The sequence below is a fragment of the Danio aesculapii genome, chromosome 21 (assembly GCF_903798145.1).
Source record: "Danio aesculapii chromosome 21, fDanAes4.1, whole genome shotgun sequence".
Classification (NCBI taxonomy): Eukaryota; Metazoa; Chordata; class Actinopteri; order Cypriniformes; family Danionidae; genus Danio; species Danio aesculapii.
The window spans coordinates 18694627-18721982 of record NC_079455.1 but is presented as its reverse complement, the minus strand read 5'-3'; the positions used below and the strand labels follow the sequence as shown (position 1 = coordinate 18721982).

General features: G+C 36.6%; 1 protein-coding gene across 2 annotated transcripts in view; it reads right to left on the bottom strand.

Annotated features, from left to right (window-relative positions):
* slc8a4a (solute carrier family 8 member 4a) overlaps positions 1 to 27356 on the bottom strand; it is a 125052-nt gene that overhangs the window by 80008 nt on the left and 17688 nt on the right. The window lies entirely within an intron of this gene.

The window sequence follows — 27356 nt, the reverse complement described above, 5'->3', positions numbered from 1 at the left end:
ACTCAAAGCGCTTTACAAATTGGGGGGAATCTCCTCATCCACCACCAATGTGCAGCATCCACCTGGATGACACAACAGCAGCCATATTGCGCCAGACCACAAACCAGCTGATTGGTGGAGAGGAGACAGAGTGATGAAGCCAATTAGGATATGGGGATGGTTAGGAGGCCATGATGGACAGAGGACAGTGGGAAAACTTTGGCCAGGATAGCAATTTTTCGAAGGACATTCTGGGATTTTGAACAACCACAGAGAGTCAGAACCTCGGTTTAACGTCTCATTCAAAAGACTGTGCTCACTGAGCAGTATAGAGTCCCCTTCACTATAATGGGGCGTTAGGACTCACACAGGCTGCAAGTTGAGCAGCCCCTGCTGGCCTCACTAACACCACTTCCAGCAGCAAACTAGCTTTCCCATGTGGTCTCCCATTCAGGTACTGACCAGGCACAGGCCTGCTTAGCTTTAGCAGGTGACCATGTGAGAGTTGCAGAGAGCTAGTTGCCGGCCAAATGTATTCACTTCAGTATTGGGCAAACTATTTGAAAGTTTGGTCTATTTGAAAGTGCATAACTAGCTAGATTTAAATTTAGCTAGATAGCTAAATTTAGCTAGCTATCTAAATTTATTATTGTGATCACATTGTTTAAATTTTCAGCATCCTTTAAAATTCATTATAATTTCAGTATCAGATAATCCTTAAGAAACCATTTCAAAGTAGGGCTGACAATACATCGTTTCAGCATCGATATCGCAATGTGATCATTCGCAATAGTCACATCGCAAGTATACACAATGTTGAGTCTGGATTATAATTGATCATTTTGCAAGTGTTTTTGAGGCCTGTGACTGTGAGGGTTTTGAAAGAATTCAGGCCTAAGAAATTGTACTGTTTGTTACGTTGACAAATAACAATAATAACAATAAATAAACAATAAATAATAACAATAAATTCTATTGAATTGTTTATAAAACGAACACTATGCAGTATTATTTTACATTTGATTATTCAATTACTACATACCTGAATACTTGACTTCTCAAAAAACAATAAACCTCTGTTTATTTAGTTTGTATCTTTTTCTTTATTGAATTTATCTATGCTTATAGATAAATGTTTCTTATATTTTATGCATATACACTTCCCTACAGAATCATCGCAATTAATCTAAAATTCTAAATTCTTTCCAAATAGTCATTCGACCCATCTAGTGAAATTGTATTTTTATCGCAATACATATCGCAGAATAAAAAAATTATTATTTCCAATAACATGCAGCCCTATTTCAAAGTGCTGAATTGGTGCCCCAGTGTTGTTGGTATGTATTATTATTATAATCAATAATTATGGATCAATGGATAGAATATAAAATGCTGGTTTTGTGTGCCATTGACAATATCATAATTTGCTGCGCTACTTAATATTTTTGTGTAAACCACATCACTTTTTTTCAAGACTTTTGATTAATCGAAAGGAACATCATTTGTTTGAAATAGCAAATCTTGTGAAGCATAAATGTAATTACTGTCATTATTAATCAATGTAAAGTGTCCTTGTGAATACAAATATTCATTTATTTTGGGAAGAGGCTTATGCTGACCACTGGAGTTGTGAACACAAGCATATGCAACCCAGGCTCATAATGGATGCGTGCCCCTGTATACATTTCTGGAGAGTGCCAAATACATCCCAAGAGGTACATTTTTTTCCATTTTTGTTTGCGCAAATTCATCAGAGGCCGCTGTGTACGCTTTTTGAGATGTCAAATTTCTCTCGCGAATGACATTCGCTCCTTCTGTTCACCAGAGGCCACTATCGACTGACTGACTGACTGACTGACTGACTGACTGACTGACTGACTGACTGACTGACCGACCAACTGGTGCCCCCAATCCACCCCCTTCCCTAACCCAACCGATAGTGTTTTCAAAAGCAATCCAGAAAAAGAACAGCCGCCTGATTTTTACCATGTTTTCAGATCTTACCACGTTCTCACCCTGTTATTTACTATTTTTATTTTATTTCATTTTTTGCCTTTTGTTTTTGTTTTACCTTCTTATTAGCGATGGCTTCTTACAGGAGCCATAGCCGGCATCATACCACTCCGTGGCTTCATAATGGCATATGGCTACATAATTCGTGCTCCCCAGAAATGTATATGGGGGAACATATTCACAATGAGCCTGTGTTGCAACATATGCGAATGGACAAGAACTGGACAGACACACAATTAAAAACTATTTCCATAAAAGAGCTTCAGGAAACACCTAATTCAAGGACACATCGCACTTTAATGGAACATGCAAGAAACAAAACAACCAAAACCAAAAAGAGCCTTCTGGTCAGTAAACTTTACACTGACAAAGCAAACTAAGATGACACAGATCCTTGAAAAACAATCTATAAATCATCTGAATAATTGTTGTCAAAGGCATCAGCACACACACTCTTTGCTTTGACAAAGAGATGACAGAAAAATATAAGATTGATTTTCTTTTATTTCATTTTCTCTCCCTTTTCTTTCTTTTTTTTAACGCTCTGCCTATTCATACAGTAATGCAATTATGCAATATTGTAAACCCTGCCAATAAATCATTTTTTTTTCACGTCAGTGTTTCACATTAACTCTGTCTCTAAACAAATGGTACAAATGTGCAATGGTGACAGTCAGTAGAGCACATCCCACCCTCTCTTCAAGAATCCCTGTAGAGACAAGTTTATATAAGAGCTGGAATCACACATGCGTGACTGCTGCATTTGGCCTGTTGACTAAGTCACACACATGAACACACATGCACACACATGCACACACACACTGGTATCTCTAGCTGTGTGGATCTGCGAAGAAATATGAGATCATGTTCCACTACATGGATGTGTGATGATGGCAGAGCTGTCACTTCAAGTATAGGTCAACTGCCGGTCAATAATGTGATAGGGTATAACCTTTCTTAGTTTATGTGTATAGGGAAGGTCAGACCTCAGTTTGACACGTGGAATGTCATAATAAGTGTGAATCATTGCAGATACACATGACGCATTCATGCATGAATAATACTAGGGCTGTCAAATTAATGTGTTAGTTTAGGGCTATTAACAAAAAATAAATAATTATTTACATTTTTGATCAAACAAATGCAAGCCCTTTTCCCAAAACTTTTAAAACTTTCACTGATTTTTTAAAAGAGTATTTTAATAGTTTTAGAGTATTTACATATATATTAAATTATTATCATGGTTCTGAAATGCACACATATTTTAATTTATTATTATTTCTTGTTATTGCTATTATTATTGTTATGGTAGTTGTTGTTGTTGTTAATATTATTATCGTTAACATCATCATTGCCATCATCATTATTATTTTATGCTTCAAAGCATATTCAAGCAAACAAAAATATAAACACTATGTACAAATACCTATGAAGGCTTATAAGATTGCGCTCATACTTTTAAACATAGATTTAGAGCAGGGGGTTTTCAAACTCAGCCTTGAACAAGAGGTCCATAGAAATGCTTGGAGAAAAAAAAAAGGGTATACAAATTTTACATAATAAATAAAAAATAATAAAAGGAGCATGATAACAAAACATTTGAATAATTACAAAATAATCAAAGATATCATTAAATAATATTTAAATAAATAATATGCAAATAACAATAAAAAAATCCAAACAATCCAAAAATATATATATTCATCCTAAATGTAACTGGAAAACAATGTGAAGACACAAATGGAGTGATGCTAAGATCATTTAATAAATGTTTTGCATGAATAATAATTTAATTCGAATGAAATTCTACAGACAATTCTATAGAATACAAAAAAAAATATGTTTTTTGTGTTGTCGACTCATGGCCGAGAATTAAGTTTATTAAGGCCCAATCCCAATTCCACCCCTTAGCCCTTCCCCTTGTCCCAATTCTCTTTAGTTTGAAGGCGTAGGCCTAAAGGGAAGTGGTAGCCCTTCGAACTGAGGTTTTGCAGGACCACACTCGAAACCAAGTAGGAAAATTTCCCAGAATACACCAGCCACAAAGGCAGTATACTGTAGCTGCACCCCAAAGTCAGGAGATTTTGTAATTTTTGTCATTATTACAACAAACAAACATATGTTTTAATATATTCATAACCGAATTCGTGTTTTACCATTATGCTTTAAAAAAAAACGCTAAAATAAAAACTGCTAAATTTCGCTACCTATATTTCATAATAATAACTCCTGTACTGCAGTCCCACAACATTCTGTCACTCGATGACACTCGAATACCCTGTCAGAAAAGTCTTTATGTCTTTGTCTGTGTGTATACATAGATGAATATGGTCACTGTGTTAATTGCACAGTACAGTTACGATCTTTTTTCCACATTAGATCGTTATAATAACATAATATATGCCTTCAGTGATTTCTTAAAGATAAATACCAAAAAAATAGCACAACTGGAATAACTACAGCATTCATGATCATCTGATCTCATATGAAGCATGAGATCGCGATGACATATGATGACGTGTGCATGTGCTGTAGTGGAGTCCCATTTCTTAGGGGTACATTTTGAAGCCCTTCCCCTTCACACTCGGTTTTAAAGACCAAAGGGAACAAAATTAGAATTGGGATTGGGCTTAAGTCTTACCTCCCTGACTCATCATCCCTCCTTTCTGCTTCATACAAAGAATCTATCAGGAGCCATGCTTAGTCTAAATTAAATCACCATCATGTTATTTAAACTTTATTTTGTCGACTTGCAAAACTCACTGCATGCTGACACATATAAAAGACTGTTACGCTGATTTCACAACACATGAGCGGAGCGGCTACTTTTTCGGTGCATCAGCGTCAAGCAGGAGTGCTGTGTGAGGCGCGCGGATAAGTTTTTCCTGCGCACATGTTCAGTTTGATTAAACTATGTTGATTTCACCAGTGTTGGTTTGGCTGCACACAGAGAATCACATCTTTATTCTGAGATTACCACTTTTAATAAACACACTTGCAAAGTAAATCATATCTCAAAGCATTTACTGGGTCACTGGTGATTTTTACTGCGGCCCCTGATGCCAACCATCGAGGACATCCAGGACAACACACACACTTAATAAACTTCATTTAGCATGCCATCTTCTATATGCTAGAAGATTGCAGGTTAACAATGTTTGTATATAATAACTTTTTGTAAAGCTATTTTGATACAATAATTATTGTAAAAAAGCACTATACAAATAAACTTGAATTGAATTGAATGGAATATGGCACATACATGTTCCTGATATACACGGGACATATATGTTTGTGACATATATGTGGACATTTAGGTGCTATGCATGTAGGGGACATATATGTTACTGGCATATATGGGACATATACAGTTGAAGTCAAAATTATTAGCCCCCTTTTAATTTTTTTTTCTCTTTTCAATATTTCCCAAATTATGTTTAACAGAGCAAGGAAATTTTCACAGTATGTCTGAAAATATTTTTTTCTTCTGGAGAAAGTCTTATTTAATTTATTTCAGCTAGAATAAAAGGAGTTTTACATCTTTTTAAAAACAATTTTAAGGTCAAAATTTTTAGCCCCTTTAAGCTATTTTTTTTCGATAGTCTACAGAACAAACCATCATTATACAAAAACTTGTGTAATTACCCTAACCTGCCTAATTAACCTAATTAACCTAGTTACGCCTTTAAATGTCAATTTAAGCTGTATAGAAGTGTCTTGAAAAATATCTAGTAAATATTATTTACTGTCATCATGGCAAAGATCAAATTAATCAGTGATTAGAAATGAGTTATTAAAACTATTATGTTTAGAAATCTTCTCTCCGTTAAACAGAAACTGGGGAAAAAATAAACAGGGGGGCTCATAATTCAGACCTCAGCTGTATATGGGACATATATGTGCTAAACATGTAGAGGACATATATGTTTCTGATATATATGGGACATTTTGTCCTGTGGCTGCCGTCCCATCATCCAAGTGGATGCTACAAACTAGTGGTGGTGTGGAGAGACCCCCCTCATGATTGTGAAGTGCTTTGGGTGTATGGCCATACACAATAAATGCGCTATATAAATATATGTACTGTAATATATGGGACATATATGTTTCTGGCATGTATGGGACATATATGTTTCTGGCATGTATGTGGACATATATGCTTCTGACCTATATGGGGCATATATGTGCTATACATGTAGAGGACATTTATGTTTTCACATATATGGGACTTATATGTTTCTGACAAATATGGGACATATATGTGCTATTAATCTAGGGGACATGTATGTTTCTTACATATATGGGACATTTATGTTTCTGGCATATATGTGGACATATATGTTGTATTCATGTAGGGGACATATATGCTTCTGACATATATGGGGCATACATAAGCTATACATGTAGGGGATATATATGTTTCTGACATATATGGGACATATATGTGCTATACATGTAGGGGACATATATGTTTTTGGCATATATGGGACATATATGTTTCTTACATATATGGGACATTTATGTTACTGTCATATATGGGACATATTTGTGCTATACACGTAGGGGACATATAAGCTTCTGACATTTATGGGGCATATATCTGCCATCCATGTAGGGGACATATATGCTTCGGACATATATGGGACATCCATGTGCTATACATGTAGGGACATATATGTTTCTAGCAAATGGTGGACTTCTCCTTTTGAAAAATTAACCATCACTCGAGGTTTGTCGCAATAGCCTGTCCACGAATAGAAAGGCAAAGATGGCAAAACTCATATACGCCACCAATTTTTGCCATTAGTTGTTTTTAATGATTAAACCAGTGTTTCCCAACCCATTTCCAGGAGGCACACCAACAGTACATATTTTGGATGTCTCCCTTACCTGACTAATTACCTTCAGGTTTTGGAGTCTCTTCTTATGTTCTAATTAGGTGATTCAGGTGTGTTTGATTAGGTAGACATTGAAAATGTGTACTGTTGATGTGCCTTCTGGAACAGGGTTGGGAAACACTGGATTAAACCATCTAAACATTGAACTGATCAGTCTCAGTTTACTAACTTGCATGAAAAAACTTTAATTGCACATTGATTCATAATTTATATACATAAAATGTTTTTATGTTTATGTTTAATTTTTAACTGCTTTAATTCTCGCCGAAATAAAACAAATAAGACTTTAAGACTTTCTGTGAAAATTTCCTTGCTTTGTTAAACATCATTTAGGTATTAATTTAAATAAAAATCAAAAATCAAAGTGGGGCTAATAATTCTGACTTCAACTATATATATATATATATATATATATATATATATATATATATATATATATATATATATATATATATATATATATATATATATATATATATATATATATATATATAAAATCCAAAAGGTTATTGGCTCTTAAGGGCTCTAATTTTTATTACTATATTTCTTTGTATTGTCGCTGGTGTTATATAGCACCTTAATTTCCCCCAAAGAATAAGTGAAGAACCACTGAAGAACGATCATGGTGTTTTAAAGGTTCTTTTCGCAGTAGAAGTGCTATGTAGCACCCCAACCATCTCAAAGAACCACTGAAGAACCTGTTTTTTACAGTTTAGATTTTTCACACACTATCAGAAATGAAGCTATGAGAGCAATCATTGGGGCAGTACCTTTTCAAAAGTTATACTTTTGCACTTATGAGATACTAAAATGTAAAATTTAGATACTAATACATGGCTTTAAGATACCAATATGGACCATTTTAGTACAAACGTGCACCTTTTTAAAAGATATTTTCCCAGTGACAGCTCTTAATATAACCTACAATATATAGTAAGTGCCTTTTTACATTTTGGGATGGGGAGTCTATGGCACGAGAATGACAATGAGGCATCTTAATATGCAAACCCGCTAATCTAGAGCACATTAACTTTCCAACAACTTTTTAAAAAATGAATTTGCATAGTGTGATTGCCTTGGAAAATAAAATAAACAATTCTTGCATCTCAATCATCTTCATAGACCTCCAGTTCATAAATCAGTATACTGTGTATCATTAATGCTACCACAACAATATAACATTGTCTAATCCTCTCCACTTAAAGCCTTTTTTCTGCAAACATTGACATTAAATGATTAACTGCGATTCATTCATCTGCATATCATGTGATTAATCCATTTAGACAGGCCCTCCAAAACATTATGCGACCCTTCTCATCGCTCTCTTAACGCTTTGATGACATTAGCGTGTTCACCCATCCTGCCACTTCCCTGGGCACAAATCATGCACTTGGCATCAAGAGCGCTCCCCCACTATTGCCACACACGATGCCAGGCCTAAAAATAGCAGTGAGGCTGTTCCCTGAGCCATTCAGAGTGAGCTCTCAGCCAATAGTGCCCATCAAGGGTTGATGGCTTATCGCGCACACCATTTGGACTGTGTCTTATTAATTTCCCATGACGGAGCAAGCAAGCAAGCAAATGAAGTTTTTGCAGAACATGCGATTGGAGAGACAGAGCAGATCTGAGCGCAGCATGGATGCGGTCCTGCAGGGAGAGTGTTGGGGGGGATCTACGATTGATGGACACATCAATCAAGAGGCTCATTGTACTCATTGGCATATGCAGAGAACTATTGCATAGCAGCACGGCTGGCGGTGGGGCACAAGGCAAATGGAGTGGTGTGCAGAACTACAAAGCCCTCAGTTATATGAGCAAGCCTGGGGAAAGGGAACACACAACCCAGGATGAGCCACTGTTGATGGCCTGGAGGATTTGTGCACATGTAGAGGGAGAGAGCACGTATGATAGCATGATAATGTAGAGAGACTCTGACACTGCAAGAGATGAATGTATAATCAAGGTTACGAGTTTTGTTTTGATGCTGGTGCCCACAGATGTTTAACCCTTCCACACGCAAGTTTCATATGCTCTTGCTGACCCTTCCTGTGAGTTTTTTTTAATGTGACTTATTTAGAATTCATGAGTTTAATGTATGACTCTAATTGTGAAATATCTGATATTCCGAATCTCAAATATGTGTAAGAACGTATATTGTCATTTAAACAGTTTAGTGATGATCATAATATTTGATCTATGATGGGCACCACCCATCTATGATACACCCCACCCAAATTTTAAATGAAAGTAGGCAAATAAACGACGAAAGTCAATGTTTCTTTGATTAATTAGCTCTCTCTCTCTCTCTCTCTCTCTCTCTCTCTCTCTCTCTCTCTCTCTCTCTCTCTCTCTCTCTCTCTCTCTCTCTCTCTCTCTATATATATATATATATATATATATATATATATGTATATACAGTATATATATAAAATTAATAATTAATCCATGCAAGTCTGAAAAAAATGTTTGTTTTGGTAATCTTCAATGAAAGTCTAACCATTTGACTGCGCTTTTGGAGTGGCGGTTCTTCTGTTAACATCAAGCTGAGGGCTTCCATAGGAACTGCATATTAATACCCTCTCTTACCATTAGTTTGCTATGAGGAAACGATGCGCAAAATGAAAGCCCTGTCCCTTCTCAATATTCCGTTTCAGTTGGAAGTACATCAACACACTGAAAGAACGTCTCAGCAACTTCAAGTTTACATGGATTTTAAATCATTGTTCTTTCCAATTCTGATGCTCAGTTTGACTTCAACAGAACTTCATCTTGACCACATCTACATGCCTAAATGCATTAAGTTTGCTGTGGTGGGATTTCCTTCCATTGCACCATATGAATTCATACAAGTTGTCAAAATGAGTATACTGGCTATACTGGACAAGCAGCTAGAACTAACAAATGAAATATTAATAAACAAATGCATGATATTTTTTTTTTCAAAGGAAAGAAAATTAATAGTTTCTGTTTAGATTTTCCAAATAAAACGGCACATATCAGATGATCACAGAAAAATTTCGAGCCAACTAATAGTTCTTGGCAAAAAAAGATCTCATTAAATGTACATGTTACAGTCTGCACCATCGCAAAGACATCTGTCAGAATGTTGTTTTGAGTGTGTGTGGCTCAGTCTGATCTAAAAATGCAGTGTTTCATTTTCTGGCGTCTATGATCTGCTCTACTGGCGAATCCACCAGTGACTTTCTCTCTAGGCCAATTTCCATCACAACAACACAGCTCTAGCAATACATCTGCCCTGATGCTCTGTTTGCACATTTACTTTGAACACACATATACATACACTTGCGGACAGTTATAAATGACTAAACAAGCTCATCAGGGTGTCTGAGCTTATGGTTTATCAATATAACTTTCACAAGACTACTGCTCTACTGAATGTCAGCACAGCTGGGATTCAACCTCAATTAATCTCTGATATTCAGACCACCAGCACAACAGTGAGTCTGACATGCTTTTTGACACAAAAAACAAATAAACAAACAAACATTATGCGTTATAGATTCAATAAACAAATAAACATCAGAATTTTAACAGCATTTCATTTATAGCACTGCAAACTTGACATTGCCGTCTGATCATCTTTAAAACCAAAACACATGAACATTATAAAGTGTGTTAACTTGAGACTGCCTCTTAGCAGAATGTCATCATGCTAATTTCCAGCCCAAAAGTGCACTTGATTGTTTGAATGATTTCAATATTAATGAGATATCAAACTATTCAAAAATGTTCTGTTGTGTCAAGTGTACTATGTTATTAGAATAATTATTTTATAACTCTAATAAAATTAGGCCTAGCTTACTACAAAATCTAATGCGTCAAAATTACTGGCAGTCTTCAGATTTGTTGTCGCTGCTAAAACCAAATTGATGGCAGATTTCCAGTTAACGCGCCTACGTGCTCGTGTTAGCCTGAACAAGCCAGATGAGGTGCTGGCTCCAGATCTGGCTTATAAGCCCTGAATGGAAGTAGATGTCAATCAAGTTTAGAAAAACAGTTTTTATTAAGACTAGGCTATAGCTTAAAAAATTATTCTGTGTCTCTGCTATTTTGGGGCTATGTCACTAGTTTGAATGAATTGGTTGTGTTGATTATTCAATGAATAAATCACTTTTCGCAATCTTCTGACACACCTACTGAAAATCCCCACAAATAATATGCAGTTATTTTTAACATTTCAAGTTACATTTTAAATTAAGCATGAATAAATAATAAAAGCATTATTAATATTCAGAAATTAGCAACGCACAGTATATAATTAGAAATAAACATTGATTTGAATCAGTAAATAGAGTGAGAAAATGCTGGTGATTATTAAGTCATGAAATCTATTAACTGTATTGTATGTTCTAACTAATAAACTATACTGTATAAGCATCATGTGTGTGATAGTGCTGCTCATAGAAAGCTGAAGAGTCAGAAAACTATGTTGCTAAAGTTCACATGAAGTGAAAGCTGCAACCATTTTTTTTCCTTATTGTGACCAGTGCTGGGGGTAAAGTATTACAAGTAACGCGCGTTACACAATAATATTACTTTAAAAATTAAGTAATAATATCGGAGTTGTTTTTTGTTTTGTTTTATGTAATGCAGGTTACTTTTCACTTTTAAAAAATCAATTGCTGTATTAAAATGATCATAGTCACCTTGAAACCCACACACAATGAGAGAATACAGGAACAGACAGAAAGGAAGATGGCAGAGCCTTACATTTCTGTGATGAAAATATTCTCATTATTTTGAACACATTGAAGAAAAGGAAAATAGGATTATATGATTGGAAAGTGATCTTACTTTTTAACTACAAAAGTAGCAAACACTTTGCTTTAAATTTTTATTAATCTGTATATATGACGAGTATAGTTCTGGGATCAGAGAGTTCTGAGAAGATAATATTATCCTACATTAATTTTTGATGTGTTTTTTTTTTAAGGTAAATGAAGCTAATACTGTGTGTTGTTAATTGCAGAGCTCATCTGTTAAAAAAAAAAGAAGAAAAAAAAACGTACAATTTGTGAAAGCCTCACCCAGGTCTGAAAAATGAACGCAAAAGTAACTCAAAGTAACGTAACACATTACTTACCATGAAAAAAAGGAACTAAGTAAGGCAACAACTTATTTTTTTACATTGATCAGTGACAACACTGATTGTGTTCCTAGATAAACAGAATATAAAATGAGAAAACAATGGACGTGGCTTGTTTTTCCCACTGCAAGATGATTGGATGTAGTAAAGTAGGCTTTTTATTCAGAAAGATCAGGACAGGGCTTTGGGGAAAGTTATTACAACCTAACAGACACCACACCATTTCTGTTTGTTGTCAAAACTGAATGCTGGAACAGCATGGTTAAATATATTACCCACGCCAATTTCTAAGATTTACGTAATCCTTTCATTTTCTTTTCTGCTTAGTCCCTTTATTAAACTGGGGTCACCACAGCGGAATGAACTGCCAACTTATCCAGCATATGCTTTACACAGCAGATGCCCTTCCAGCTGCAACCCATCACTGGGAAACATCCATCCACACTTATTCACACACATACACTACGGACAATTTAGCTTACCCAATTCACCTGTACCGCATGTCTTTGGATTGTGGGCGAAACCAGAGCACCCAAGCAAATGCGGGGAGAACAAGCAAACTCCACACAGAAATGCCAACTGACCCAGCCAAGGTTCGAACCAGCAACCTTCTTGCTGAAAGGCGACAGCACTACCTACTGCGCCACTGCGTCGGATCGTAATCTTACAATTTAACTTGGAATAAAAACAGGAAGTGCATTTTTTCAGATTTCAATGAAAGATTAGACATTATTTCTTAATATCATGCACAGATGAGTTGTTCACGACAAAACTGGCAATGTGCACTAACAAAATCATATGGTTAGTTTTGATTTCATTTGTACTTTAAGTGCTTATGGCAGCCTATTTGTATTGTCATACTTGTAAATACCATTACATTCATATCATCTATGTCTTTTCTAAACAAATTTTCTCAGCATAGAGTTTTTTGTTGTACATTTCCTTTAAAAAAGCCATATCAATGTCAGCCCTAAGTAGTTTTGTACAATAACACAAATCCTCCTGTAATGCCTGACTGGGGTAAGTGCGTCCGCTAAGGCAAAACAGCACACATTTATAAAAGATCAAATTTATGTAACCAATAGAATTGTTTTAAGTATGCTGAGTGATCTTAGAAGATTGTTAAATCCTTAATCTCACTTAAGGCTTTTAGTGGTGGTAAAATATGAATGCTTTTAGCCCCTTCGCCCGGAGAGTAAAAGCGGGTTTTACTTTAAAGGAGGAGAGGACAGGTTCATCCCCCTGAATACAAGAATGTCAGGAGAAAAGGAGAGAAAGGCGGTTTAGTTTTAATAGGAGAAAATGGCAGGTAGACTGACGGGTAACAAGGCAAGAGTGTCGAAATGGAAAGAAGATACAAGATGCTTGAAACTGGAACAAAGAAATTACAGATGCAAAAAGTTTGAACGCAATGTTAGTTAAGATGGAACAGGATGTTAAAACTGTCTTTAGTCTCCAATCAAGCAACGTCAAAACATCAGCTTTGATGGATTCCCCATCCACTCTGTATGCCCCAAAGAAATGCATAGCTTTTGATTCTCACAGCTTTCCCATTAATCCTTTCTTATTTCACCTGTCTCCAGCCTATCATTTTATTACTATTGCACTGCTCCTAAGAAGCAATAATGAAGAGACAGGATCAAATACATGAAAAAGCCAGGCAATACGACCATTCAGAAGTTTGTAGAAATATACAGCGGGGAAAATAAGTATTGAACACATCATCTTTTTTTCCTGGGATTAATATTTCTAAAGGAGCTGTTGAAATTGAACCAGATTTTGGTAAAAACCTAAACAATATAAACAAAAATAAAACAAAATAAACAAATCTGAAAATGATTTATGTTTAATAACTATGAAATGACACAAGGAGAAAGTACTGAACTACTGAAACATATTTAATACTTTACATAAAAGGCTTTTTTGGTGATGGCAGCTTAAAGACACCTCTCATATGTTGGATGAAGTCACATGAATTGCTCAGGTGTGAGTTTTTCACAGACTTTAACAGAGTGTAAAAATCTTGATGGTTCTGTGGTTCTCATCTATATCCAAAATATCCAACCGATATTGCGATTGCGATTTGATTTGCAATTTAACTTTGTAGTCAAGCTTCAGCTCAATAATCTGTAAGTCGAGGCAAGAATTCTGCACCAGCTCTTAATAACTACCTGCTTTTGTTCGATGTCTGTGACTTTGAAATCAAAATATTCCCATATTACTGATGTCCTGTTTTTTGTTATATTAATTTGTCTAATAATGCTTCTGAAGCAGCAGACGCCATTATCCCATTTGTCCGTGCTTTCCTGTTTTTTATTTTAGTTTTTTTAATGGGGGCGTTCCGCATAGTTTGCTTGTGAACATTTGATTGGACAGAACGAAAGTGTGCTTACTCCATTGGCTAGTAAGACACAGATGGCAGTCACACATTTGTTTGGGTGGGGGAAATTAAATAATACATATATATTTCATATTACAGCCTCTTGCAATTAGCTAATCGCAATGCTTCAAACTGCAATTGCGATTCAATTTTGATTAATCGCACAGCCCTAGTCTCGTCTGTCAAATCTGAGCTTTAATTTGTATTTTATATTGGATTCAAGTCAGGTGATTGGCTAGGCCATTCTACAGCATTTGAGAGTTTTCTTGGCTGTGTTTTGGATCATTGTCTTACTGAAATGTCCACTCTGGTTTCATCTTCATCATCCTGACAATGTAGATGTTGGACTGAAGCAGTTAATATTACTTCACAATGACGAAGGACAGAGAGTTGCTGAAGAACTACTGAGAGATTTCAGCTGCTGTCTGGGCTTTCACTGCCTTTCTACACCTCCCTTTCTTCATGTGTTCAATACTTTTTCTCTGCATTATTTCTTTTTATTATGCACAACTAATTAAGTTTGTTTTCTTTGCATATATGGATTTCTTTGGGTGTTACCAGCATCTGGGGAAAATTTCATTTCGACGGCACCTTTAGACATGTTTTTATTATTTTATTATTTTCGCAATTATTTTCAGCATTAAAACTTACAAGTTTTCTTGAATCTTAAGTAACAAATCATAATTGTAAAGTGATCATCTGAAAAATCCACATCATTAATTATTCAAATATTTCTTTCTTTTTCTGTGATCTACATGTAAACGTGCTTTTTTCCATCATAGCAGTAAACCATTGAAGAAAAACTGCTTTTTATGTTTAGAAGTCATTAAGAGTGTCACAAATTCACAGAATCAGCTCATCTTAATACAAAGTATATTATTCATTCATTCATTCATTCATTTTCTTTTTGGCTTAGCTTGATTAATCAGGGGTTGCCACTGCGGAATGAACTACCAACTTATCCAGCTTACACAGGGAATGCCCTCCCAGCCGCAACCCAACAACCCAATTTAGTTTATACAATACACCTGTACCACATGCCTTTGGACTGTGGGGGAAACCGGAGCACCCGGAGGAAACCCACGTGATCGTGGTACCCACTGCGCCACTGTGACGCCCACAAAGTATATTAAAGACCCCCAAAAATCTCTCTGTCCCTTTAAGAAAAATACAGTCTTCAATATTCTATAAATTCCTTTTTATTCTTCTTGCTTATTTAGGCAGGACGTGATGTTGGCAGGTCGCAGACATAAAGACCTGAACTATTTTTCTCAGTGTGAGATGATTATTAACAGATCGGTCAATATTTGTCCCTCTTTCCCCCTCCTTTTCATTCCACTGCAGTCAATATTTACCAGACATCCCACCGTCTTAATTTAGCCTCCTTACAGGAATCTCCCTCCAAAAATCCTTTGATTTGAATTCATAAATGAACACTGTAACACTAGCAAAAGTGAGGCAGGGTTAAGCTTATACAAACCAGACAACAGTGAATCATTAGGCTCCTCATTCAAACCTTTTAAGACAGCCTACAGTGCAGTTTGAGGCTTCATCCAACAAGAATGAAGTCTTTTCTGGTGTGATTTAAAGCTGCAGGACCAAATTACGAAAGAAATAATGTGTTTCCTCAAAATGCCAAGTCTCAAATGCCAGTGTGTGCAGCCATAACAAAGACATAACAATGATGATCAATTAGGGCCAGTGGCGGCAGGCGGTCATGTTGTACTTCAGAGAGGTGTGAGAGAGCACGACACACACACAGACACAGAGCCCAGCATGGAGAATCTCTGCCTCACTAGAGCACCAGACCCAATTAGGAGACAAACTGAGAAAAGCAGCAGGTCAGCTCGATGTTTAACAACACAACCACTGCTTGTTCGTCATCATTACTGCCCATGACTCCACCATCAGGCCTGTGAAAGTCTTTCATTTCCGCTCTTTCCTCTTTCATCTTTTCCTCTTCTCTTATACGTTGCAGGCCCTTTCACGCTCTCTCGACAGGGCATGCCGTAATTGGCGAGAAATTAAGCATGGCTCTTCTAAGGATGTTTTAATGTCACTGGTGTCATATTTCATCGTTAAGCGAGTGCCTGTTTGACTAGTTGAGGGCGGATCAGGGACATCCTGTATTCCCAATCCATCTTTCTTATCGCATAAGGATGACATGGATTCCTCTGGACAGTAATAAAGTAGCCAATATCATGATGTCATGAAAATATAATTTATGTGGAGGCAAATATGAATATAATTAAGTGCACTTATGTAACAATGGAAAAAATACATTCTTCTGAAGGTTAGCATTGTTCAGAAATTATACACTGAAAAACAACTATTCATTAGATTTACTCAATTTTATAAAGGTAAGTGGTTGCAAATCATTTATATGGGCTGAATTTAAACAAACAAACTAACATAATTTCCAATGTAATTTGTTTGTTTAAATTCAGCCCATATAAATTCAGCCCATTCAGCCCATTCAGCCCCAAAAATGTAGTATCCATCATCATCATCCAATGGATAATTTGTTTCAGTGTAGTTTGAATTTGAATAGCAAATATATACCAATCTCCGACTTGGCTGCGTCAGATAAACAGCACAGTGACAGACATGAAGGAAGCAGATCTCACGTAACTTTTGTGAGAAATATAACTTTTTCAATGATTATTTGATGTATTTGTTGTGGAGTTAATGAGCCGATAAGAACGATGAGTCACGCACAATGTCGTTACAAAGTTCACGCACACACTCACACAGCGCATGCGTTTAACTTTTTTGACTGCTGTATGGATATCCGTTATGTTAATGTACAAAATAAACCTGATTTAACGTCCACAAACCAGGATTGACGCGTCTTCTTTTATAATTGTTCTTACATACTGTTTTAAAAACGTTTTAAACCTGTAAAACTCATACTTGATCACATTTGATGATGATTGATGATCACAGAGAGCTGAACAGATCTTTTTATCCCAGTTGGTTTGCGCACGTCCTGTCTTGTTGATATGATTATACGCATTACTACGGAGACATGTTAATACGCTGCTGTCAAGCAATTTGGATGGTGGGGAAACCGCACTCCTACGTCACGTTGCGGTGGGCCCTACAAATACCTTAAGAGGGATTTGGATCCTATTTTAACGTCAGGTAATTTAAAAGAGACTTATTGTGTTTCTATCACTCTAATATGACTGTGGATACACTATACCTACACATAGTTCTGTCCAAACAGCTTCCAAAAGATGATTTTCATCATAGGTGCTCTTCAACTGAAATGTATTTAAAAAAAAAAAAATCAAATAACTAAAAGATTAGTTCATCTAAATATGTAAATTCAGTTATTAATTTATCACCCTTGTGTCCTTCCATACCTCTGGGACCTTCTTTCAACTTCAGAACACAAAATATTTTAATATTAACTCTCTCATCCTCCATAGACAGCAATGCTCTCAAGACGTTTAAAGTCCAGAAAAGGAACCAAAAACGTTGATGTAACTTCCGGGGTTCAAATTAAATCATGAAGCTCCAAGAACTCTTTTGTGTGGCACTGTAAAATGAATTTGTGTCTTCCATATCAGATCAGGGTGTGCAATTATACAGCCAATATGGTGTTTGCGTGTCACGCTTCTGACTCTATAGATAATGTGTCATGCTGCTGTAGTAAATGTGCAATCTGACCTGAAATGTGACCGAATATAGACAAATAAATTTTTATTTACAGTTTTTTTACCACACAAAAGTGTTCTTGGAGCATTATAATATATATATATATATATATATATATATATATATATATATATATACATGAAAAGTTTTGACAATGTTTTTGGCTCAACTTGACTGTTGGTCTCTCTGGAGGATCAGAGAGTTCTCGGATCTGGTCTAAAATGTCTTTATTTGTGTTCTGAAGATGAATGAAGGTCTTTGGGGAATTTTAACCCCATAACGGTGAGTAATTTATGGCAGAATCTACATTTTTAGGTAAACTAATCATTAAATTGTAGTTTTATGACAGACAGGCAGTCAGATACAGTGAATGTGGGAAGTATTAACAGTGCTTCATATTTTCCACAATTTATGTTATAGCCTTACTCCAAAATTGATCAAAGTCACTATTGTGCACAATACTCTTTGAGAAAACTCTGTTTTGCTAGACGATCTGCTTTAGGAGGTGTTTGGTGGTTTCAAACACCATTCATTTACAGATAATGAAAGTCACTGTGTTCACTGGAACCTTCAATTCTGCAGAATTTTTCTGTACCCTTCCCCAGATCTGTGGCTCAGTACACTACTCTCTCGGAGGTCTACAGACAATTGGATTTGAAGGCTTGGTTTGGGCTCTGACATGCACTCTTAACCGCGGGACCTCATGAAGACCAGTGTGCATCTTTACACATCGTGTCCAATCAGCTGCATTTACCACAAGTGGACTTCAGTCAAGTTATCTAGGATGATCAGTAGAAACAGAATGTAGCTGAGCTTCATTTCGAGTGTCATGGCACAGTCTGTAAACACTTAGATACATGCAAATGTTTTGTAATTTTTAATTAATTTTCAAATATTTCAAACAACTTTGTTTGATGTTGAAATGATGGGGTATTGACTGTACAATTTTGAGGGAAATAATGAATTTAGACCATCTTGAAATTATGCTGTAGCATAACAAAATGTGGAATAAATGAAGCACTGTGAATACTGGATGAATAGATTAACTATTGATCACAGAATACATTAGCTTTGCTTCATTGCATTGTATTTTCATTCCCATGCAAAGTCATTTTCTCCATCAATTCTTTTATTATGACTCACATTATGACCTCACTTTATTCACGGCCTATATACAAATACCTTAAAAGGTCTACGAGAGGAAAACAGCATGAAATCAAGTTCTCTCAAATAAAACACTGAATGAGTAACATTAGCAAAAATAATCATTTGGTTAAAAACATCGCTTGTTCGTAAGCACCACTGCACACCAAGATTTATTGACTCAGGCATAAGCGCATTCAGTGGACTGATCCAAACACCACCTTCTTTCATTCTTCGAACGCCTTTATAATCAGAGAACATGTCGCTTTTAATCTGAGAGGCGTAGTGAGATGAGAAAAATGGAGAAGCGCAGATAAAGAAGTGGAAGCCGAAAGGAAAGAGAGAGAAAATGATGAACTCACAACATGAGATAGATGGAAATGGGATCTTATAGTGAAATCTCACTCTTTGAAGCTCCTCGTATACTGGAGGGCAGAGATGGGGAGGATGGGCATCAAAACTCACGGCTCTATGAAAGAAATGACTTCAGTATCCAAACACTTAAAAAAAACAGGCAAAGAAGACTATAATTATGAAAATAACTCGATTACACAAGACAAAAAGTGCACATATACTCACAAAAACACACAGCATTTACATAATCATCCATACCCCACAGCTCTACCATTTCAAGCATATTACCAAGCCTAATTTTATACTACAAACAATCCTTCTCCATGTGTTGGCTGAAAACAGATCTCATCAGGGCCTTGGCTTCAATTGCCCACGTTTCCTTTTCCTTGACACAGTCTAGTAGTTTTCTTGCTCTCTCACCTTATTGTAAGGCACCACACGCGTGGAATCTGCCATTTAAATGGGTCAGGCTCCTCTCCTGTGTACTGCAAAAACACGAAGCCTCTCCAGCTCTCAGATCCCTGCATATTAACAACTGTCATGTACGGCTCTCTCTCGACACACTGCCGCATGTCCGCCGTACGCATCAATATTCATGAAACATGCAACATCACTTCACGTGCCCTCCCTAATCTATAACAATGAACAGTCCAATAAATGTGCCATGCGTATGAATGGACCTTTTGTGCAGGAAAGTTTATCCCGATCTCAGTAGTTCAAGTAGCCTCTCGCTCTCCATAAAGCATTCATCGCTCTCCTGGCGGCTCTGACAGGAGGGAAGTCGACGGGCCTGAACCAGCAGGGAGTCATCCAGTGCTTTAAATACATAATAAGCAGGGCTGCAGCAGAGGAAGCCGGAGCTCTGAAGGGCTTGTGAGAATGACTGACGGTGCACCTCGGTGTGCAGGAACAGCTCCGGTTAATTGTATGGTTGTTAAAAAGCAGGTGTAAAGCAAATATAAACGTGACAGTTTGTTATTGGTGAGACCAATGAGGCCTGTAATAGCTAGATAAAGTCATCCATGTTGTTAGGAGAAGACTGTTTGGATATGGACTCTTTGTACTTTATATGGGTGCTCCTCAGTTCTTTTCGGCAAATCACTTCAGCTGTAAATGTTATGCGACTAATCATCAAAGGTGGAAAGAGAACTGAAAAATTTGACTCTAATAAAAGTACCATTACTCACCAAAAGGTGTAGTGCAAGTATAGCCGTTTTGACATTTATTCTGTAGCCCGTACTAGTATCTATTTTCATAGTACTAGTATTTATTTTTAGATACTAGTATCTATTCCCTTAAGTACTACTTATTTAGTAGACACTAGTGCCTATTCTTTAGATACTAGTGCTTAATCATTAAATACTAGTGCCTACTTCATAGATACTAGTGCCTATTCTATAGATACTAGTGTTTATTCATTAGATACTAGTGCCTATTCTTTAAATACTAGTGCTTATTCTTTAGATACTAGTGCTCATTAATTAGATACTAGTGCTTATTCATTAGATACTAGTGGTTATTCATTATATACTAGTGTTTATTCATTAGTTGCGTACATTTTGCGTTAGTTATTTCAAATTAAACGCATGCGTTAAAATGCGTTTTGACAGCATTATTAAATACTTATTTACTAGTAACTATTCTGTTGTTCATAGTAACAAATAAAAAAATTCCCATTGAATTCTGTGGGATCTGTCATTGAGATATCAACTATTCAGTTTTGACTAGTGATTTCCAGCAGGGACTAGTACATATTTTTAGTTACTAGTAGTTAATCATTAGGTACTAATGCTTATTATTTAGATACTAGTTCCTAAATAATAAATACTAGTACTTATGTTTTAGATACTAGTCCTTATTTATTAGTTACTAGTACTTATTCATTAGAGACTAGTATCTATTTAATACTAGCACTTATTAAATAGATACTAGTTCTTATGAAATAGAAACTACAACTTATTTAAAAGTGTGACGCAGTGGCGCAGTAGGTAGTGCTGTTGCCTCACAGCAAGAAGGTCGTTGGTTCGAGCCTCGGCTGGGTCAGTTGGCATTTCTGTGTGGCGTTTGCATGTTCTCCCTGTGTTTGCGTGGGTTTCCTCTGGGTGCTCTGTTTTCCCCCACAGTGCAAAGACATGCGGTACAGGTGAACTGGGTAGGCTAAATTGTGTATGAGTGTGAATGAGTATGTATGGATGTTTGCCAGAGATAGGTTGCGGCTGGAAGGGCATTCACTGTGTGAAACGTGTGCTGGATAAGTTCATTCCGCTGTAGTGACCTCGGATTGATAAAGGGACTTAACTGAAGAACAAAATTAATGAATGAACTTATTTAAGAGATACTAGTAAACAATTATTAAATACTAGTACTTGTCTGAAATGTTACTAGTAAAATGTTTAATTGAACTCTACTCTTCCAATTAATACTAGTGCTAGACTAAAAGTTTCTATATGACAGCGAGTATCTTTTTGATAGTTACTAATATTTAATAAATTGGTACCAGTATCTAACTATTTAATAAGTACTAGTACCTATTAAATAGATAGTAGTATAATGATTAAGTACTAGTACCTAATGAATAAGTATTAGTATCTAATACATAAGTACTAGTACTTAATGGGAAAGATACTAGTATCTAAAAAATAAGCACTAGTAGCATGAAAACAGATACTAGCATGAGCTATAAATTAAATGTCAAAACGGCTTGCCATAATAAGTTTCTGTTCTGAATACTACTCAAAATATAAGTAAAAAGTAGGCCTTCTAAAAGTACCCATGAGTAGTGAGTTTTATGCTCTGAGAATGATTACAACTTATACCTTTCCAATTAAAAATGTAGCTTACATCAGTGTCATTTTCTTTTAAGGGTGTTTCTAAGTGCAAGTTAAATTATTTGCTATTCAAGGAATATATATTTAAAAAATGTGAGATTTAATTTAAAATGTGAGAAGCCATTACATTTAATATATTCACCTATAATAAGCCATCAGATATGAGAGTGATGCATTTACATGCAGAGTGAAATCTGTCAACCTAAGAGGCAAAAACCTATCTGTGATGATGTGGTAAGACGTAGGTTATGCTCTTTGAACCCTGACTAAGAAGCTATAAGTATCCAGTAGTTGGCACCACAAATCAAGCTTACCTAACTGTACAAAATGTAACCGTTTCTCAACGGTTTTCTCAACGGAATTTGGTGAAACCAAATCAACATCATACCCTTACAACATTGAAAAGTCACAAAGTGAAGTTTATTTCTAAACTAATTTCGAGGGGATCACGATCTTATGATAGACCTCGGCTGGATCCGCATTAGCTATCACATAATTCTCCAATCAGACGATTCCTAAGTCAGTATAAATAACCATTGTCTTCATACCACAGTCATCTTCATTTTGAAGAATCCCCCTTCCTCCACTATTCCTTCCCTTTTTTTTCCTAGATTGGGCAGCACGGCAGCCTAGTGGTTAGCACTGTTGCCTCACAGCGAGAATTTCACTGGTTCCAATCCTTACTAGGCCAGTCGGCGTATTTGTGCAGAGTTTACATGTTCTTCCCATGCTCGCATAGGTTTCCCCCGGGTTCTCCTGTTTCCCCTCACCATCCAAAGACATGCGTCATAAGTAAATTGACTAAACCAAATTGGCACCATAGTCAAGTTCTTAGCCAACAGTATTTTTCCCACATAAAGCAATTCGTCGTTAGCTACAAATAAGCGGGGGAGTTTTAGAGATCTACCTGTGCTCAATCTCTCCTCTCACCCTGCGAATGGGATGGAGCCCAGGGCTCGAGGATCTTTTGAGGACAATCTCCTGGGACAGCATGCCAAACAAGCTTAAAATCAATCATCAGCTAAGTGTGAACTCTTGAATTTATTACCAATGAGAGCATTCATTTTTTGCAGTCCTAAAAAGTATAATGAAAACAAACTAAAAGATCCTAAACAACAATCCCAAACCTTTAGTTAATGTAACTGTACTATTAACATTTTCCGAAAATCAGATGAGCAATAAATAATGATTACTAAATAATGATTACTAAAAATGTTTACTAAATTCTCATTCAGTATGGCAATAAACTCTGGTCAATCCAATACAGGTGGCGCAAACCATCACAAACAAAGCAGTAGAGGTAAAATCAGAGAATGTACATAACTAAACATATCAACATGTGTAAACTCTACAAGTAATTGAGCACTATTAATATATTATATTAAATCAAATTACGGCTCTTACAGTAACGATGATACAATCAAAACTAAAGAAAGCTAAACAAATGATAAGACAACTTAAAAACTATTTTATCATTGGTAAATAATACATTTGATATATTGTAAATTCTGATATTTTCTATCTACATAGTAAATTAAAAGTTACATTTTATAATAAATAATTAATGATATACACTCACCGCCCACTTTATTAGGTACACCTGTCCAACTAACGTTAACGCAAATTTCTAATCAGCCAATCACATGGCAGCAACTAGGCATGTAGACATGGTCAGGACGATAAGCTGCAGCTCAAACCGAGCATCAGAATGGAGAAGAAAGGTTATTTAAGTGACTTTGAACATGGCACACTGAGAACTTCACGCACAACCATCTCTTGGGTTTACAGAGAATGGTCAGAAAAGGAGAAAATATCCAGTGAGCGGCAGTTCTGTGGACGCAAATGTCTTGTTGATGCCAGAGGTCAGAGGAGAATGACCAGACTTGTTCCAGCTGATAGAAAGGCAACAGTAACTCAAATAACCACTCGTTACAACCGAGGTATGCAGAAGAGCATCTCTGATTGCATAACATGTCAAACCTTGAGGCAGATAGGCTACAGCAGCAGAAGACCACACCGGGTGCCACTCTTGTCAGTTAAGAACAGGAAACTGAGGCTACAATTCGCACAGGCTCACCAAAATTGCACAATAGAAGATTGGAAAAACATTTCCTGGTCTGATGAGTCTCGATTTCTGCTGCGACATTCAGATGGTAGGGTCAGAATTTAGTGAAAACAACATGAAAGCATAGATCCATCCTGCCTTGTATCAATGGTTCAGGCTGCTGCTGGTGGTGTAATGATGTGAGGGATATTTTCTTGGCACACTTTGGGCCCAATAGTACCAAATTAGCATTTTGTCAATGTCACAGCCTACCTGAGTATTGTTGCTGACCATGTCCATCCCTTTATGACCACAGTGTACCCATCATCTGATGGCTACTTCCAGCAAGATAACGCACCTCAATCCAATAGAGCACCTTTGGGATGTGGTGGAATGGGAGATCCACATCATGGATGTGCAGCCGACAAATCTGCAGCAACTACATGATGCTATCATGTCAATATGGACTAAAATCTCTGAGGAATATTTCCAGTACCTTGTTGGATCTATGCCATGAAGGATTAAGGCAGTTCTGAAGGCAAAACGGGGGTCCAACCTAGTACTAGTAAAGTGTACCTAATAAAGTGGCCGGTGAGTGTATTTCTAATACACTATCATTAAAAATAATAATTATATAAAAATAACATGGGAAAATAATAAAAATGACAAACAATACAGGTAAACAAACGAAAAAGCAGCAGAATTTGAATAAAAATCAATTTTACCCTTTTTTAGCAGGCCTTGAGGTAAAAGGACAACATATCTGTAATTTGGCTTGCCACAGTCAAGGATGTATTTCAGATCCAGATGGTGTGGTTACAGCATCTGCCAACAGAGGCTAACTGGGCCGTGCTAACCAGCCAAACTCCATGCCCTTTGGGACAGTCGTGTTAAAGGTGATCAGATGAGATTTCGACTGACTTCCAATGACACGTCTGCCTCAAGCTTTTCAGAGCCAGATTCGAAAGCAATAAATGCTTGATGGATTTCTTTTTCTATGTCAAATTGCCTTCTGTTGTCATGTACTTTTGCTATTGACGAACCATTGGCAAATCAATGTATCCCTCAGGTTGGTCTTATGTGACAGGTCTATCACCTCAGAGTCGGCACCGGCGGATGGCATTTTCTGCAGGGTGAATAGTTTCATTCTCGTTAAAACCAATTTCCTGTGCCTGTCATCTTTCTCATTGCAAACCACAGCCACTCTGGAAAGGTCGCATACTGTGGACCCTCAACAGGCAGCATATGGCATTTGCCAGCCAAAAATAACACCTGTGTCTCTTTATTCCTCCAATCCAACCTCTATTCTGCATATATGAAATTTGCCCCAGGCTTCCTTTCTGCTTGTCTCACAGTGTAGATGAGACTGTATACCCACAACCCCCCCCCCCCCCCCCCCATTACTCCATTCACAATTAGTTATTCACACATACACCAACATGCCTCAATTTGCTGCCAGTGACAGAATTGATGCTTGGACAGTTTGAATCACGTTCACTTTTTTTTCTGTATTAAGTGTTCATTTACGCATCAGTAGAGTCAGTATGAGCTCATTTACACATAGCTAAGCTAGAAGCATCCGGGCTCTATTTTCAGATACTACGTAGGATTGTGTCAGGGAGAATTGGCTCGTGTGTTAAGGCAGACTGGCATTTTCTCATCTGTAGTGATTTATTTTATATACAACAGGTGGTGTGACATTTAGTCCAACGGCGCTGGGACTTGTGTCTCACATCGCTTGTCTGTGTTTGTTCCAGACAGACTGTCAATCTCTGCATTGATGCTGAGGATTTATTTTCCCTCTGCAGGTTAAATTGTTGCATCAGTTGGTGACTGTTTTTAGGTAGTGGTTCCCTTTTAGTAGTAGTTTTTAAGTAGTAGTTTGATGTCTTATTTTATCATTTTTTTCCTTCACTTTCGTCAATTGGTAAAGTTTGTTCCTCGCCACTGGCTTGCTTGTTTTTGGACTTGTGGAGCTGCTCCTCGATGGATTTGCTCTTCAGCGTTTGAACTTTCAGCAGTGAAATTTAAATCACACTGAACTGAACTAAACTGAACTTCAACTCTGAAAACTGGACTGACACAGGTTCAATTTACTAGAACTTCTATGTTAAGCTGCTTTTACACACAGGGTCACAGTGTTAGGGGTTGGGCAACTTAGTGATTTCCAAAATTATCATATATGTATTAGAATTACCATATTTTATCCATAACCTACAGAAGATAAAAATAGTATTTAATAGTTACATAAAATAACAACATGCTAATAAAAAGCCATCAGCCTTTCATTCTTTTTTTCATTGGATTGCAACCCATGGGGTTATTTCGTTAGATTAACGACAAAGCAATAGTGTTAGTTAGCAGATTGATACAATTTGAAATAAATTTTATGACACAATGTTAAACTTTCACACCTTTACGACACGACTGAACATAGAGGACGATTTACAAGTGGCGGTCTCGAATATTAAACTGAGAATAGTGTTGTGTTGTAAACAATGTCCTCACTATTCTCATTAAGTGAGGTTAATATTGATTAAACAAGTGAATAAAAACTATAAAATATATATAAATAGTTGTTAGACTGTTGCACTTTTCTTGAGTTGTCAATACGTTTGTTTATATAGTTCCTATAGTACTGGTGTGTGCACTGTTGTGTGCAATATTTGTATGTTTATAACCACCTCTGAGGATAGTGAGAGTCGCGAGTCACTGGAATTGTTATTTTGGGTGTTGCGACCTGAAAAGTTTGGGAACTCTTGCACTACGTAATGATCGCCTTCAACTCCCCCTGCCCTAAACCCAACCATCACAGTAGTATAGTCGTTACCTTAGTGGGCAGTACAGGGACCTGGTCCAGTACGTCATTGTGATTACAGACTGCAGCGAGGACATCTTGTAAGGTTTTCCCTTAAAACCAAAAAGGCAAATCTTGAAGATTTGAAAT